The 17,757-nt window shown below is 41.0% G+C and overlaps 1 long non-coding RNA gene across 1 annotated transcript in view; it reads right to left on the reverse strand.

The window, feature by feature from the left end:
- Positions 1-4,217: 4,217 nt before the first annotated feature.
- The window catches only part of LOC140706785 (uncharacterized), an 89,687-nt gene continuing 76,147 nt past the window's right edge, over positions 4,218-17,757 (reverse strand). Inside the window, exon 2 of the long non-coding RNA XR_012086648.2 lies at positions 4,218-6,541. This is a non-coding gene — a long non-coding RNA (uncharacterized LOC140706785). The remainder of the gene's footprint in view (positions 6,542-17,757) is intronic.

The raw sequence follows: 17,757 nt of genomic DNA on the forward strand, positions 1-17,757 counted from the left end.
TTCTGCATTTTAAAAAACCACCTCAAGCTAGAGTGTGTTTCGTTTCACTTTGTACTGGAAACAGAGTTCAGGTGGCAAGAACTTCTAGGGCTGGGAGCTTTCAATTTTAGTGTTACTCCACCACTAAACAGCTGGTGGGGGAGGAACCAAGGGCAGATATTCAGCAGAGATCATTTTAAAAGGATCCTCCAAATTTTAGAAAGGGTATTTATTAAAGACTTCTGATTCCCAAAATGGATTAGTAATAGGCATCCACTGCTAGAGACTCCAAAAGATAGTTATTTAAGTTTGGCATAATTCTTCAAGAAAACAAACAAGCAAAAAAGGAAAGTTCCACCATAGGAGGTCATTTTGAAAGGTTTTTAAAATGCTATTATTAGAGCCAGTTGATTCCTGAGGTGGATTAACTAACTGCCACATTCCCGGGGGTTTCAACAGCAAAGTCTGATAAGCCAGTCCAATGTCAGAAGTCCAGAGGATGCAAAGCCGATATCAAAATGCCAAAGCCAAATCACAAATCGTAATCCAAGGTTAGGGTCAAAATCCAAGGGTTCAGAGAACAAGGTTCAAGATAGTCAGTAGCATAGATGCAAGCCAGACTATTGACTTGCTGCTTCCACAAGCTTCCAAGCCGTCTGGGAGCTGATTATATAGCAAAACATTCATTGAATTCCTGGAAGCCTTTCATCCTGTTAAAACTCAGGACTAGCTGACCTGATGTTTCTGTGGGCAGCATTCAGGCGATCCTCTGACCTTTGTATCATGAGTCTTTGCCTAGGTCTAGCCCTTACTCTGGCTACTGGGGGAGGAGAATCTGGTGGCGATTCAGCTGTTGGTGCTTCTAATTGCTCAGCATTCTCCTCAGCTGTAGTTAACCCCTCAGGTTCCGGATCTTCGGCTGTACTCATGACACTATCCCCCTCTGCAGGGCTCCCCTCTTCAGAAGGGCTGGGTCGATCAGGATAGGTGACATGGAACTGCTGTAAAAGGTCGGGGGTGTGTAAGTTAATGGCGGGTTCCCATGATTGATCCATGATTGATCCCACGGGGGGTGGGGGTATCCTCCCAAGGGTCTGGGTCTGCCTTCCAGGACCCTTGGGATGCTCCCCCACCCCCACGAGGCCAGTGGGAGCAAAATCGCCAGTTTCCAGGACCTTTCTGAGCCTTTCCAAGCCTCAGAAAAGGTCCTGGAAGCTGGTGATTTTGCCTCCACTGGCCCTGGGTGGTAGTGGTGGGAGCCTCCCAAGGGTCCTGGAACATACCCTAGGACCCTTTGGAGGCCCACCCTGCCCCCCACGGGGCCAGAGGGGGCAAAATCACCACCTTCTGGGACTCTTTTGAGGCGATTTTGCCCCCTCTGGTGCCCGGGGGGGCTGGGTGAGCCTCCAAAGGGTCCTAAGGTGTGGTGTGTTCCATCAGATGGACCTCTCCATAAGGCTCACCAAATTTTTAGAAGAAAACAAATTATTTTTTTCCTGTTTTCTTCTAAAAATTTGGTGTGTCTTATGGAGAGGTGCGTCTTATGGAGCGAAAAATATGGTATGTCTGATGAGTTTCTCAGATTCCGCCACCTCCCAGAACTGTTTTAAAAGACAGCAGACTGAATCCTACTGGCAATTTCTGCATGCAAGAATGAAATCAAATAATACCAAATCGCTGCTAATTAACCAGGAGGCAAATCATGTTCCTGGCAGCATGCCTGTTTGCATGACTGGTTTGCAACCATGTATGCAACCAGCAGCTTGTTAACTAGTAGCAATTTTCTGCTGCAACTTACACGACTCTATTTTTTTGTTTAGTTGTTAAGTCATGTCCAACTCTTTGTGATCTCAAGGACCAGAGCACGCCAGTCCCTCCTGTCTTCCACTGCCTCCTGGACTTGGGTCAAATTCATGTTGGTAGCTTCGATGACACTGTCCAACCATCTGGTCCTCTGTCATCCCCTTCTCCTCTTGCTGTCACACTTTCCCAACATCAGGGTCTTTAGATGGACAAAGGATGGGGGGTGAGTGAAAATCCCACTTCTGCAGTCCTTCTCCACCCATTGTCATGGGTCGTTAACAGTTATTAACAGTGGTCTCTCAGTTGCCATGACTCAACTTCCAGATAACCACACTTAGATGACCAAGAATCTTCACAGATATACTCCATTTGGAAACTTTTGATTTTTCGCTAAATCTACCAGTGAAAGAGAAAAAGAAACCAAGTAGAGGAGATCATTCTGAAAGGGTTCCTCAGGATTTTAAAAGATGATTCTTGCTAGTTTCTTGAAGAGAACTGGGTTTTTAAAAATTCATATGGGCAGAGAGATGACTTCACACTTATTTGCTATCAAGCCGCACAAAGCAGGAAAAACAAGTGCTCCATCTGGAGGAGTCCTTAGTGGCGGTATTCTTCATTAAATAATGATATCTGACTTACTGCCTCTAGCAGAGCAGTCTTAGGCATATCTACTCAGAATTAAGTCTCATTAAATTCAATGAGGCTTGCTCCCAGGAAAATGTTCATTAGGGATCACTTCTTTGTGTTCTACCACTGAAGTCTGAATTGCTTCCATTTTTAATATCAGATTTGTATCTATTTATTTGTCTGTATGCAGCAAACAAATGTTCAAGGACACTCTACCGCTTGGCCAAAGAAAATATGTCCACACTTCTGTTTGACATCTTTCCTTTGAACTCAGGGCATCTTCTGTCATGTCACATATTGTTTTACAAATTCCACCCAGATTTTAAAGTGACTTGCCATAAGGCAATGTGTTGAGAGTTTAAGTGAATCCCCCTTGGAAGCCATCAGGAGAACCAGAGTTCTTTGCAAGCTATCTAGAGTCTTAAGGAGGAAAATGTACTCTGGAAACAATTTGGAATACATACTTGCAGGCTCCAGAGAAGGACACCGGATCCTATCGAAATGTATGCTGCTCCTCATCAGTGCTGCCACCACAAATACAGATGGTTGTGAAGCACTTCGTGCCCTTTTGTCATAAGTTGTTGCTCCCTTCCTCCCCCCCCCCGCTGGCCCACCTATTGACCTGTTGGCATGCGCTGCTCCATCCCTCCCCATCACACAGTCTTCCAGTTCGTGCCCATCTCTAACCACAAACCATGCTTCTGTAGGCAGTCAAACTGTGGGAACCTAACAAGCAATATGCATGATGGCTGAGGTTCTTTCAACAATCATATGTATTGCTTGGCAGGTTTCCATTTTCACAGTCCAACCCTAGTGGAAGGTTGAATCTCACCTTTGCCTGTGCCTGTGGGCAGACTTTACTCTGTGGACAGAACTGCTCCCTGCAAATAGTCTCTGCCAGCCAGTTCTCCTTTGATTTTGGGATGGATGAGCTACAGTCAAATGGCGAGTGGCTGTGAACTTTTTGTTCACTAAATACTATATCCTACAAACCCATTGTGTCTACTTTTACAAAAAAGGAGTCTCGTGGTGCAGTGCCCTTAACTGCATAGGACAGACTACGGTACAACTCCAGTGGAAAGTTCCTCACCTCATTGTCCTTCTCAGTCACAAAATAATTCAGGAAGAAGGTGGATGTGAAGTGCGAAGCAGCCAAGCCAAGAGAAGGGCTGTTCTCTACTGTACAGACAAAGCAGAAAAGAAATCTAAATATACAATCTATAAATACATAGGAGCAGCAGGCTGCAATTGTAGTATCGCTGAACAGTTTACTTTCTTACTAGTCTTTCCCACTACTTTTGATTTTCCCAGCATACACCCCACCCCTGACTGTGAAAGCACAGGACATAATTTAGCAGTAGATTAAAGGGTGCAATCAGGATTTAATTTGCACTAGGCCACACCAAGGTTCAACTGCAGCCCTCTGAAATTATATTTGAATGCTATGGCTTAACAGCTACACTGGAATATAACTGGTCTGAAGACAAGATCTTAAGAGATAAAATATAAATTTGATTCCACATCCGTCCTACACTAAATTATACAGGATCTCTGCATATATATTTAGGCAGTGGGCCTAAGGGACAATGTGGGCAGTAGGTAGAAAATTATTCAATTTTAAAGACTTTTATCCTTCTGTGTTTTTATAAATAACAAAACATCAAAGCAATAAAAATTGGAACTAGGTAAAAGCAGGAAAAGAATGGAATGGGCAGAACAGGGACTTCATAAAGAAAGTTTGATGCCAAAAGTAGTGGGATACAATGGAAAAAGATCAGAACAATATTTTAGGCCTCAAACCTAAAAAGTATTACTCCTTCATTGACTCTTTATTTTCCAAAAAACAAAACAAAACAAAAGCCCTTTGAGAATGGAACACAGCAGCCTGGAATTGCAACTTCCGAGTAGGATAATCTTACCAAAATCTTGATACTTGTTTGACTAAGTGCGATAAATCCAACCAGCCCCCAAACACCCCCAGGAACAACATTACAGTACCTGTTCCAGGCAGAAAATCAAGACTGCGAAAACAAAACAACACCTCCCCTGTGTAAACAGTGAATTCTGAGTAGGCCTGCCTACCAAAATTCACCTGCCCCATCTGGTTAGAGTGGACTGATGCAACCAGCCTCGAAATGCCCCTAGGAAGAACATTCCAGTTGTTGTTTAGTCATTAAGTCATGTCCGACTCTTCATGACCCCATGGACCAAAGCACGCCAGGCCTTCCTGTCTTCCACTGTCTCCCAGAGTTCAGTCAAATTCATGTTGGTAGCTTTGAGGACACTGTCCAACCATCTCATCCTCTGCTGTCCCCTTGCCTTCACACTTTCCCAACATCAGGGTCTTTTCCAGGGAGTCTTCTCTTCTCATGAGATGGCCAAAGTATTGGAGCCTCAGCTTCAACATTCCAGTACCTGGATACAAAATCAATATTGTGAAAAATAGCCCAGATGTCCAAGTAGTACAGGCAACAATAGAAGGGACTGATGCAATAAGGCACAGAAGAACCTCATCTGTTGGGAAATTGCTTTGGCTTCGTCCCCCAAATTAGAAGACCTGGAAAAGGTCTAGATTGGGCACAGATTGGGGTCAGGCTGGTGTGCATTTTCCCACATGTTGTATAATCACTGGGAACTAGATTGCACTGGTCTGCTCCACAAATAGTCCATATTGCCACCTATTTCCCTATGTAATCACACCCACTATTACTGTGGCCAGAAGCCGTACCAAGGGAAGTTTCTGTCACACTACACAGAAGAACACTGCTTTCACCCCACCTCTTGCTCTCACTCAACATTCAGGGATACATATGTACAGGATACATTGGACAAACTGGTTTTAATTTATATGTGTACAGTACTTATTTACTCTGAATTTGTATGTCTTTCTACAAGTTAGAAGGCCCAAATCCAGCTGAAATTCTTCATCACTTGATGAAAATTCTTACATTTCATAGAGATAGATCAGTGTATCTGCAGAAGAGAATTTTCTGCTCATATGTAGGTCCTTTATGCAAGCTGGAACCCTTGAAAACCAGTGTTGATGGTTCATTGGAGAGCCTGCATGTGAGCAGGACCTTCTCCTCTGCCAGTACATTTTGTATATTTGAACAAATTTTCTGTGAATGCTGTGAGTGAATTATTCTACTTTCCAATCCAGAAGGCTTCGATTAGTAGGAAATAATTTCATAAAAGATTACTGTTTAAAGACTTGGCTCTTTAGGCAGGCCTTCCCTCCTGTCAGTTCTTGAAACCTATCTTTTTGTTTTCTATTATTCCCATCTTGAATATTCCATCTTATTGATTCAATTATTTAATGTTATGATGTCTTTATGTTTTTTTATGATATTTTATGATATTTGTAAGCCGTCCCAAGTAGACGCTGTCTAGGGGGGCGAGGTAGAAATCTAATGAATGAATGAATGAATGAATAAATAAATAAATAAATAAATAAAAGAACTGTAATGCCAAAATATAATCTAAACAATTTTCCTGATGAATTTAAAGTCCACATAAAGAACAGATTTACGTTACTAGTCTAATCTGACTGTGATCCCAAAGAACTGTGCAGTGAAACCAGAGATATTATCAGGGAGGAAAGCAAAAAGACAATTCCTGTAGTAAAAAGAAAAGAAAAAGCTAGATGGATGACAGAAGAAAAACTTAAAATTGCAAATGACAGATGAAAAGCAAAAGTAAAAGATGGCAGAAGTAGGGTCAGAATCCTGAATGCAATTTTTCAGTGACTGTCATGTAGAGACAAAGAGAACTATTACAACAGCCAGTGCAAAGAAATAGAGGAGAACAAACAAAAGGGGGGGGTGGGGAACCAGAGATCTATTCCAGAAGATCCAAGAAATCAGAGCAGAGCAGAACAGAAATGCAACACCATCTGGCAGTTGTGTAAAAAAATAAAAGAAAGACAGGATTTGTGTCCGGTTTTGATTCTGTTGATAGTCATTTCCTCCTCGTGTCATATGGATACTGGGTTGCAGGACCTTCCTCATGGGTGGAAAGAAAGTTGAGCAGCTGAGATGACAGACAGCCTCCTTCTTGCATCAAAGGAAAGCCAAGAAGCGTTCACTTTGCCAAGCCTTTCCTCAGGGCACCTCCTTAACTTTTGACAGTCATGCTGCAAAATTCAGAAGCAGATGGAAGGAATTATTAGGTCCCGTTTGGCAGGTAGATATATCAATTGATATCTCTTTCTACCCTGTTTAAATGCAAAATGGTTGCCTAAGCAGCTGCAGGTGGCCTCCTGATACACATCCTGTAACTTCAATAAACATTATTTGATTTCGGTTTGTAATTTATGTAGTCACTCAATAACTGAGCAGTACTTAACGAACCATTATAAGACCACCACACAGATATACTAAAACAGCCCCTTTGACTCCTTAACCTCTTTTCTCATGTTCCTGCCTCCTCTTTCTCTCTATGCAAACCCTGCCAGAGTTCCAGCACTCCATTTATGCAGTTGAAGCCGACGTTCATGGCTGACGCTCGAGAAAGCCCTTTCCAGTGGCAGTCAGCAGCAATCCACTCCCTAAAAAGAAGAGAAATTGATTCCCTCCCTGCCTGGAGTGGCAACAAGTTTTCAGCCCAAGCAAACCTGCCACTTAAATAGGAAGGGATTTTGTTCCTTCTTCTTGAAGTAGTAGTTGATGTAGACAATGTGACTACAGAATCTGAAAGCACGGTAGAGAAAGTGTCATCTGCAATAACATGGAATCTTCTTGACTATTTGAAAGCTATAACACATTTCAATGTTACAGGCTAAGGGAGTGCCAGTCTCACTCTTGCTGAATTCCATTCAGCCTCAACTTCAACACAGTATGGCCAAAATTCTATTAGCTTTGTTATGCATATAATATAATACATAATTGCTGACGTTCTGGATTCTAATCAAAGCTAATTATGTGACCATACACATAACTGGCACCTTGTTAGTCAGTTATAAAAAGCCACTAAAATTTCTTTGATTGCACGACTGCACAAAGAAAAGAACAATAGGATTTTGCCTATCTGTTTGAAAGAGGTAGCCGGTTCGTATGTACAAGCCTATCAGGCAAAAGCCAAATAAAATGAACATTAAAATTAAAAATTTTAAAATATTAAATCTTTTGTAAAAAGACAAAAAAAAAAAACAACCAAAAACAAAAGGGTTTTTGTCTTCTTTATTTTTAAAAGTTATTATTATTATTAGTCAAAAATAGTCAATCAAAATGATAAAAACATTGACTGGTACTATATAACAGATTATTATTATGGTATTATTACAAAACCTAAGCATCTGTTCAATACCAGCACAGTATGTATGCTGTTCCCAATATTGCTAGTTTTTGTAGTTCTGATGGTGTGATTCTGAGATTTGCAACTGTGTATAATACTGTGTGAAATTTCTTGATGTTGTTCCCAAAGTCCCAATGACTACAGGGGACCATTAAAGTGTTTTTCATCTACAAGCAAGATGTTTCAATTGCCAGATCTCTGTATTTTGTTAGTTTTTCCAATTCTTTATTTTAAACTTTGGCATCTCCTGGAATTGTAGTGTCAATGATCCAGACATTTCTTCATTCTATTACTACTACGTCTGGTGTGTTACGTTTATCAGTATGAATCTGGAAATGCCACAAGATCATGACTTTGTCATTTTATGACATCTACCTGATGTTCCTATTGTTGTTGTTATTATTATTATTATTATTATTATTATTATTATTATTATTATTATTATTATTATTATTATTATTATTATTATTATTATTATTATTATTATTATTATTATTATTATTATTATTATTATTATTCCAGGTCTTGCCTGATAGAATTGCTTTAGACTCCCTACTCTGCCTAAATTGTTGCTTCTTATGTTTCTATTAATGTCACATTTTGTATTCATAATAAGCTTTTAGATAGAACCACTGAATTCGCCTATTCCCAACAGAGTTTGGTTTTTTCTGATTAGTTTGTTTGTATGGCTCTTTTTCAATTTTCCAAGAGCCCACACATGACTCAAGTACAGGCTTTTAACTACAACCAAGGCCTTCGTCAATTCACAGGTTTATCAAAGGCAACTACAGCAGGAGAAGGGGTGAGGCAGAGAGAGAATAATTAAATCAGTAAGTTTTCATTATAAGGAAACTTTGTGGAACATTTTTCGAGGGGATGATGGGGACAAGGTAAAGAAATCTCTCTCTTTCGCGCTCTCTCCCTGTGCCATCCCCAAGAATATGATGTGGTGGAATTCAGCTGAATCATAGAAAGTTGTTTATAGACTTCTGAATGAAATGTGATTTTCAGATGCATTTATCACGGCACAAAGTTTCATAAACAAGCATCCACACAGTTTAATGCACAAAGGATACTGTAATTACAGAGTGAATGACAAAAAAGTGTTGTTAGTATAGTTAATCCTATATACACATATTTGAGAATAAGCTCCATTGGAAACAGCTGAGCTTAGCTTTGAATAAACATGCACAAGATGGTACTATATATTCAGCTGCATGCTTCCACCCACCAAGAAGAAGGTTTTCTGCTGCCCATATTTGATTTTTTTTTTTGGGGGGGGTTATAAGAATGCCAAAAATATATAGTTGTTGAGTGTTTTGATTGTGCAATACACTGAAATTCATCCAATTTCAGCTGGATGGCAGCTGAGACAACAGACAGCCTCCTTCTTGCATCAAAGAAAAGCCAAGACGTTTTCACTTTGCCAAGCCTTTCTCAGAGCACCTCCTTAACTTTTGACAGTCATGCTGTAGAATTAAGAAGCAGATGGAAGGAATCATTCAGTCCTATTTGGTTGGTGATGGACTAGTACTTTGGAGACCAAGGTTTGAATTCCCGCTCAGCCCTGGGAACTCACGGGGTGGAACTGATAAAACCACTCCTTAAATATCCCAGTTACCTTGAAATCCCTGTTTGGGTCACTATATGTCAGTTATGACTTGACAGCATACAACAACAACAATAACAATTTGGCAGGTGGCTATATCAGTTGAGACCAAACAAAACACATTTGCCTCCTCTATTGCCTTCTGTATTTGTTTTACTATGAGAGCTAGTAGTAAAACTTTTTTACCTGTTGTATCTGCATTCTGACAGAACAGGGAAATATCCTGAAAGTACAGTGACATAATTTATCACACACCTGACCAGAGTCCACATTGTATTATTTCTTTTCAAAAACCAAAATAATCAGAAGTGTCATTACATACTATGACTAAAGGGTGATAAATAGGGGAACAACTCTGGAAAAAGCACGTATTTTAATATACACATGATTCAGAATGCAAAAGAAAATGTTGCCAGGGATTTCTTAACATGAGGCAATTTGCCTCCAAAAGTTATATTTTTTTACATAGCAACGAGGATTTCAGCCCATATCTACCAATTAATGTGTATGTTATCTACAAGATGACTTCTGAGAGGTACTGCACATTTTTCATTAACTGCAAACTTTTGCAAGATGCTATTTATACTTCAAATTTAAATTCATGGAAGTTTATATGACTTAGAATCCAAACTATGTAATGCAGTAAGAATAAGAAGTAATCTCAATAGTTCACTAGGCCCATTTGATATGTGCTGATTTGCACCACTGGAAAATCTCAGTGAACTACCAATACAGAGATGTGAGAAGTGGGATGATGTCTCAGATAACATCACAAAACACATGCAGATGACATGGAGCTACATACTTTCTATTAAAAAGCTGGAATTTGTCTACTCTGTTCCACGTCTTCATGAAGTAAAAAAAAAGTTTGACGGATGAGGATGGAGATTGGTTGGTAGACAAAAACCACATAAGAAATGGAGGGACTAATTGCTAATAGAACCTCCCCTTTCAAAGGCAGTATATCCTCAAATTCCAGTTGCTACTAGTGGACAATTGTAGAGAGCTTGATCCAGCTTCTGTACTTTTGAGGGTGCTCAACTAGGTATACTTGCAAAAATTATTGTTTGAGGCCACAATTCTTAGTGAGGGACAGATATTTATTTATTTATTTATTTATTTATTTATTTATTTATTTATTTATTTATTTATTTACTTACTTACTTACTTACTTACTTACTTACTTACTTACTTACTTACTTACTTACTTACTTACTTACTTACTTACTTACTTACTTACTTTAATCTATTTGACTTGTATGCCGCCTACACTCTGCAAGAGTCTCCGGGCAGCTTCCAACATCAATTAAAACAATTCAGTTAAAACCAGCACACTAAAAACTAGTACAATTAAAACAAAAACAATCTACAAAAACAATATATCAATTACAATTAAAATTAAAACCTGTAGAAGAAGGTTTCTACTTATCTCCTCTGTAAATTTCTCCTGTGCAGTTGTATAGCTGCCAGAGTACGTGAGTGTGATCATATGGGCCATCTTTAGGAAAAGAGGCTCAGTGGGTGCTTGGAAGGGTTGATTCTCCCCTCCTCTTCCTTGTTGTGCTGAAACTTGGCCAAATAGTAAACCATGGCAATGTTTACTGGGCCCACTTGAAATGTGCTAATTTTTACCACAGGAAATCCCCATTGACATACCTGAGGGCAGGAAAATAACCTTCCCCTGCAAACCAAGCCAAACCTCAGTAGCAACAACATCCCACAAGATGAGTATTGCTGTTGAACATGATTCTAAACTAGAGATGGAGACAAATTTAAAAAATGGAGATTCATTTTGATCTGTTATTAGTCAAGATTAACGGATCAGCGAATACAAATATACAAATATTCTTCAATGAATTGATGGATTGTTCTGTTGATTCATCTGCACTTTAAACAGCTATAACAGTGGCTCCCAATGACCTAGAGGAAATTTGAAGGAAAGCTTCCTCAGATGCATTTCCATAACTCCTGGAAGGTTGGTGAACATTGGATCAGACAGCCGAGTTATATAGTCACAAAGAGGACACCTCAGGAAAGTTCCCTCCAGGTATTTAGGGAATCCAGAATCCCAACAGAGCTTCCTATGTCTTTCTCCAACAAGCCTGCCAACTTTGGTGAAGATTGGATATTGGACATCTGAATTATTCACCAACAAGTTGGGTCCCCGCAGGAGAGTTTACCACACAGCACAGAAGCCCATTCTGCTTACCAGTCATTGATCAGCTGATCAAAAGCTCATAGGCAGCCACTCCCGACATAGCCAACCACCCTAACAGCCTACACCCACACTCACTTCCTTTCCCTACCTTAGCCCCCACTCCTCTCCCACCATCACCCCCTTACCTTAATACGTAACTGCTGCCGAGGTCTCCATCAGGCCTCTGCAGCCATGCCGTGTAAAAAGGGCAGCCTGGATTCCCTTAAGGCAGGCTAAGGCATGTATTCTCTGTCTCTGTGTAACTGAGCTTGTGACTACGTGATCAAACATGTGGGATTTGCTGCTGCTGCTGCTGTCGTCGTTGTTTAGTCATTTAGTTGTGTCTGACTCTTCGTGACCCCATGGACCAGAGCACACCAGGCCCTCCTATCTTCCACTGCTTCCCGGAGTTGTGTCAAATTCATTCTGGTAGCTTTGGTGATACTGTCCAACCATCTCATCCTCTGTCGTCCCCTTCTCCTCTTTCCTTCACACTTTCCTAACATCAAGGTCTTTTCCAAGGAGTCTTCTCTTCTCATGTGATGTCCAAAGTACTGGAGCCTCAGCTTCAGGATCTGTCCTTCCAGTGAGCACTCAGGGTTGATTTCCTGCAAAATGGATAGGTTTGTTCTCCTTGCAGTCCAGGGGAGTCTCAAGAGCCTCCTCCAGCACCACAATTCAAAGGCATCAATTCTTCGGCGGTCAGCTTTCTTTATGGTCCAGCTCTCACTTCCATACGTCACTACAGGGAAAACAATAGCTTTGACTATTCGGACTTTTGTTGGCAAGATGATGTCTCTGCTTTTTAGGATGCTGTCAAGGTTTGTCATCACATTCTTCCCAAGAAGCAGGCGTCTTTTAATTTTGTGGCTGCTGTCTCCATCTGTAGTGATCATGGAGCCCAAGAAAGTAAAATCTGTCACTGCCTCCATATCTTCCCCTTCTACTTCCCAGGACGTGATGGGACCAGTGGCCATGATCTTAGTTTTTTTGATGTTGAGATTCAGAACATTTTTTGCACTCTCCTCAAGGCAATATACAGCCTTGTCGTACTCCTTTCCCAATTTTGAACCAACCAGTTGTTCAATATCCAGTTCTAACTGTTGCTTCCTGTCCCACTTATAGGTTTCTCAGGAGACAGATAAGGTGGTGAGGCACTCCCATTTCTTTAAGGACTTGCCATAGTTTGCTGTGGTCCACAGAGTCAAAGGCTTTTGCATAGTCAATGAAGCAGAAGTAGATGATTTTCTGGAACTCTCTGGTTTTCTCTATAATCCAGCGCATGTTAGGAATTTGGTTTCTAGTTCCTCTGCCCCTTCAGAATCCAGCTTGTACTTCTGGGAGTTCTCGGTCCACATACTGCTGAAGCCACATACTGCTGGAGGATTTTGAGCATAACCTTGCTAGCGTGTGAAATGAGTACAATTGTACGGTAGTTGGAGCACTCTTTCGCACTGCCCTTCTTTGGAATTGGGATGTAGACTGATCTTTTCCAGTCCTCTGGCCACTGTTGAGTTTTCCTAACTTGCTGGCATATTGAATGTAGCACCTTAACAGCGTCATCTTTTAAGATTTTAAATAGTTTGACTGGAATGGCATCACCTCCACTGGCCTTGTTGTTAGCCAAGCTTTCTAAGGCCCACTTGACTTCACTCTCCAGGATGTCTGGTTCAAGGTCAGCAACCACATTATCTGGGTTGTCTGGGATATCCAAATCTTTCTGGTATAATTCCTCTGTGTATTCTTGCTGCCTTTTCTTGATGTCTTTTGCTTCTGTGAGGTCTCTCCCATTTTTGTCCTTTATCATGTTCATCTTTGCACAAAATGTTCCTCTAATATCTCCAATTTTCCTGAACAGATCTCTGGTTTTTCCTTTTCTATTATTTTCTTCTATTTCTTTACATTGTTCATTTAAGAAGGCCCTCTTGTCTCTTCTTGCTATTCTTTGGAAGTCTGCATTCAGTTTTCTGTAACTTTCCCTATCTCCCTTGCATTTTGTTTCCCTTCTCCTCTCTGCTATTTGTAAGGCCTCGTTGGACAGCCACTTTGCTTTCTTGCATTTCCTTTTCTTTGGGATGGTTTTTGTTGCTGCCTCCTGTACAATGTTACGAGCCTCTACCCAAAGTTCTTCAGGCACTCTGTCCACCAAATCGAGTTCCTTAAATCTGTTCTTCACTTCCACTGTGTATTCATAAGGCATGTGGTTTAGATTATACCTGACTAGCCCAGTGGTTTTTCCTACTCTCTTCAGTTTAAGCTTGAATTTTGCTATGAGAAGCTGATGATCAGAGCCACAATCAGCTCCAGGTCTTGTTTTTGCTGACTGTATTGAGCTTCTCCATCTTTGGCTACAGAGAGTTTAATCAATCTGATTTCGGTATTGCCCATCTGGTGATTTCCATGTGTAGAGTCGCCTCTTGTGTTGTTGGAAAAGAGTGTTTGTGATGACCAGCTTGTTCTCTTGACAAAACTCGATTAGCCTTTGCCCTGCTTCGTTTTGAACTCCAAGGCCAAACTTCCCTGTTGTTCCTTTTATCTCTTGACTCCCTACTATTGCATTCCAATCCCCTATAATGAGAAGAACATCTTTCTTTGGTGTCAGTTCTAGAAGGTGTTGTAAGTCTTCATAAAATTGCTTAATTTCAGTTTCCTCAGCATTGGTGGTTGGCGCATAAACTTGGATGGCTGTGATGTTCAAAGGTCTGCCTTGGACTCATATTGAAATCATTCTATCATTTTTGAGATTCTATCCCATTACAGCTTTTCCCACTCTTTTGTTGACTATGAGGGCTACTCCATTTCTTCTATGGTATTCTGGCCCACAATAGTAGATATGGTAATCATCTGAATTAAATTCTCTCATTCCTGTCCATTTTAGTTCACTGATGTCCTGGGTGTCAATGTTTATTCTTGCCATCTCCTGTTTGAACACATCTAGCTTACCAAGGTTCATAGATCTTACATTCCAGGTTCCTATGCAGTATTTTTCTTTGCAGCATCAGACTTTCCTTTCACTTCCAGGTGCATCCACAGCTGAGCGTCCTTTCGGCTTTGGCCCAACCACTTCATTAGCTCTGCAGCTACTTGTACTTGTCCTCTGTTCTTTCTCAGTAACATGTTGGATGCCTTCCGACCTGAGGGTCCCATCTTCCAGCATCATATCTTTTAGCCTTTTGTTTCTGTTCATGGAGTATTCTTGGCAAAGATACTGGAGTGGCTTGCCAGTTCTTGCTTCAGGTGGATCGCGTTTAGTCAGAACTCTCCACTATGTCCTGTCCGCCTTGGGTGTCCCTGCACGGCATAGCCCATAGCTTCCCTGAGTTACTCAAGCCCCTTCGCCACGACAAGGCAGCAATTCGTGAAGGGGGCTGCTGCTGTACTACTAGTCAGTTTGATTTTTTAAAATCACACAATACAAAGGCTGATAAGAATTGGTCTAACCAACCCTTTTTGCTCCCAACAAGGTTTCCCCCCTCTGTTGTTAGGTATCTCTACTTTTTTTTTCAAGCCAGAACTATTTGAATGGACTTCTTCCTGTGTGATCAATTGATTTGTGCTTGTAAAGAGAGGGTGTGTTTTTGTGGGTAGTGTTTTTGGTCACATATGCAATTGAGGTTTGATGTTCTAGACTGAGGCAACACCTTTCCCCTCATTCTATATCACCTTATCATCACTGGTTTTGTAGATCGGCTCTCGACAAGATTTTTTTAAAGTTAGACAAACCCGAAATAACCCATACAAAATAAAAGACATTCCTGTGATATGTGGTATTTCTGTACATGTCAAGAAGAACTTTGTAATGCTGCCACCTTTTCTGGAACACTGTAAAACCCCTTTGAAACCAAGCAGCTTGACAGTAAACTATAAAAGGACTGGCAGAGTCCAAAGGAAGGAAGGAAAGAAGGGGGTTGTGGGCTGAAATGCAAATAGCGTTGCCTCCAGTGTGGACACTGAACTCCTGAATCAACCCGTCATCCCTGTGTGATCACTGTTTGTGAATTCAGGCAGAATGCAGGCTGCGAATCAAATCACAGCAAAGCCGAATTGGAACGGTTTGGCTTGTCAGTGTAGTTGCAGCCTAAGTGAATGCATGAAATGGCTGGATGTATGTGTGTGGGTCTCTCTCTCTCTCTCTCTCTCTCTCTCTCTCTGTGTGTGTGTGTTTAGCATATACATGAATAAGCCTTTTCAAGATTGCACTTTACTTTCATCTGAAAGACCACATACACTACATTTCTGAAAGCTCTGCAGTCTTTTCTCTTAGCACAGTACAAACTGTGACAGTAACCATACCTTCTGAACCATGTTAGGGCACTGTTCAGTTTAGTTCACTGTGGAATGTATTTTGACCTTGCAAGGGAGGTAGGCAGGCCATGAACTCGATGTAGTTGGTCTCCTTTGGCTGAGCTCCACCAGTTGCAGTGATCATCGGCTGTAACTGACTTGAAAGCAATATTCTCCAGATTCAATCAGTTTCACTGACACTAATATTATTCCAAAAAAAAAAAAAAAAAAGTCTATCAAACTGGAGCCATAAAGAGAAACCATGAAATGTCTCCAGGGTAAACTGCTTCTTAAAGACATGGGATTTCTCCCCCTCCTGCCCCCATGCAAGACCTTGTTATAGAATTTTTGACTGCCTCTGCTTTAAGCCCCCAGTGCTAGTTAACCTGGCTTGGATGTTAAAACCAGTGGGTATTTTAAACTGCTTACATTGCTCCAAAGACCAGCTTAGTTTTAAACTGTTCAAAAGGTTTACAGTGCACTAATTTAAGCACTCTAAGCCGATCTAAAAGCTTATACAACTTAGTCTACTGACATTGCCCCAAATGCTTTTATAATTCTTGAATTTTCTCTACATCTTGTCCAGTCAAGCCCTAGTTGTATTATATCTATCACTATCACACACACAAACACACACACACACACACACTTTGCTAAAAAGATGTGCAAGGCACCAGTCTTTTGCCAAGGAAGGCTTCCCACTAATTTAACATTGGCTGACATCTTCTCCGTTTTGAGGTTGTTCCACAAGATAAACAAGGAAAGCAGTGTAAATTGAAAACAGCTGAATTCAAGTGGAATAAGAAATCCTTATGTGTTGAAATTGCTTCACACATACATGTGCTTTGTCAACACTTGTTAGTGTATCCTTGTGCCCCGTTAATATTAATGAACTGTGTTAAACTGTAGCAAACTAGAAGAGAATAAGAAGTAGGACCGTATCTGTTGCTCCTGCCTCTGTTATCTTTATGAATTAAGCTGAGCCAATGACTGCATCCTATACAGTATATGTATAGAACCTATATCTGTACTGCAGCTAGATGTGTAGTGGGAACTAGCTGCTGTTGTTTTCAGGAAAGGATGAGCAAAAGCTGTTACTCTCAGGCAGTATTTGCAAGCACTAAAGGAGAGTGCCTTGCTCCTCCTTCCCCTTTCTAACAGAAACAAAACAAAGCAAAGCTAAACAACAAATTGTTGTTTTGTCGTTAAGCCGTGTCTGACTCTTCGTGACCCATGGACTAGAGCATGCCCTCCTCTCTGCCACTGCCTCCTAGAGATGGGTCAAATTCATGTTGGTAGCTTCAATGACGCTGCCCAACCATCTCATCCTCTGTCGTCCCTTTCTCCTCTTGCATTCACACTTTCCCAAGACAAGGGGCTTTTCCAGGGAGTCCTCTCTTCTCATGAGATGGCCAAAGTACTGGAGCCTCAGCTTCAGGATTTGTCCTTCCAGTGAGCACTCAGGGTTGATTTCCTGCAAAATGGATAGATTTGTTCTCCTTGCAGTCCAAGGGACTCTCAAGAATCTCCTCAGCACTACAATTCAAAACCATCAATTCTTCAGTGGTCAGCCTTCTTTATGGTACATCTCTCACTTCCATACATCACTACTGGAAAAACCATAGCTTTGACTATGCGGACCTTTGTCAGTAAGGTGATGTCTCTGCTTTTTAAGATGCTGTCCAGGTTTGTCATCGCTTTCCTCCGAAGAAGCAGGAGTCTTTTAATTACGTGGCTGCTGTCACCATCTGTAGTGATCATGGAGCCCAAGAAGGAAAATCTGTCACTGCCTCCAAATTTCCCCTTCCATTTGCTAGGACGTGATGGGACCAGTGGCCATGGTCTTAGTTCTTTTGATGTTGAGCTTCAGACCATTTTTGTGCTCTTCTCTTTTACCCTAATTACGAGGTGCCTTAATTCCTCCTCACTTTCTGCCATTAGAGTGGTATCATCTGCATATCTGAGG

Source organism: Pogona vitticeps, chromosome 4 (genome assembly GCF_051106095.1).
Source record: "Pogona vitticeps strain Pit_001003342236 chromosome 4, PviZW2.1, whole genome shotgun sequence".
In the NCBI taxonomy this organism is placed as follows: Eukaryota; Metazoa; Chordata; class Lepidosauria; order Squamata; family Agamidae; genus Pogona; species Pogona vitticeps.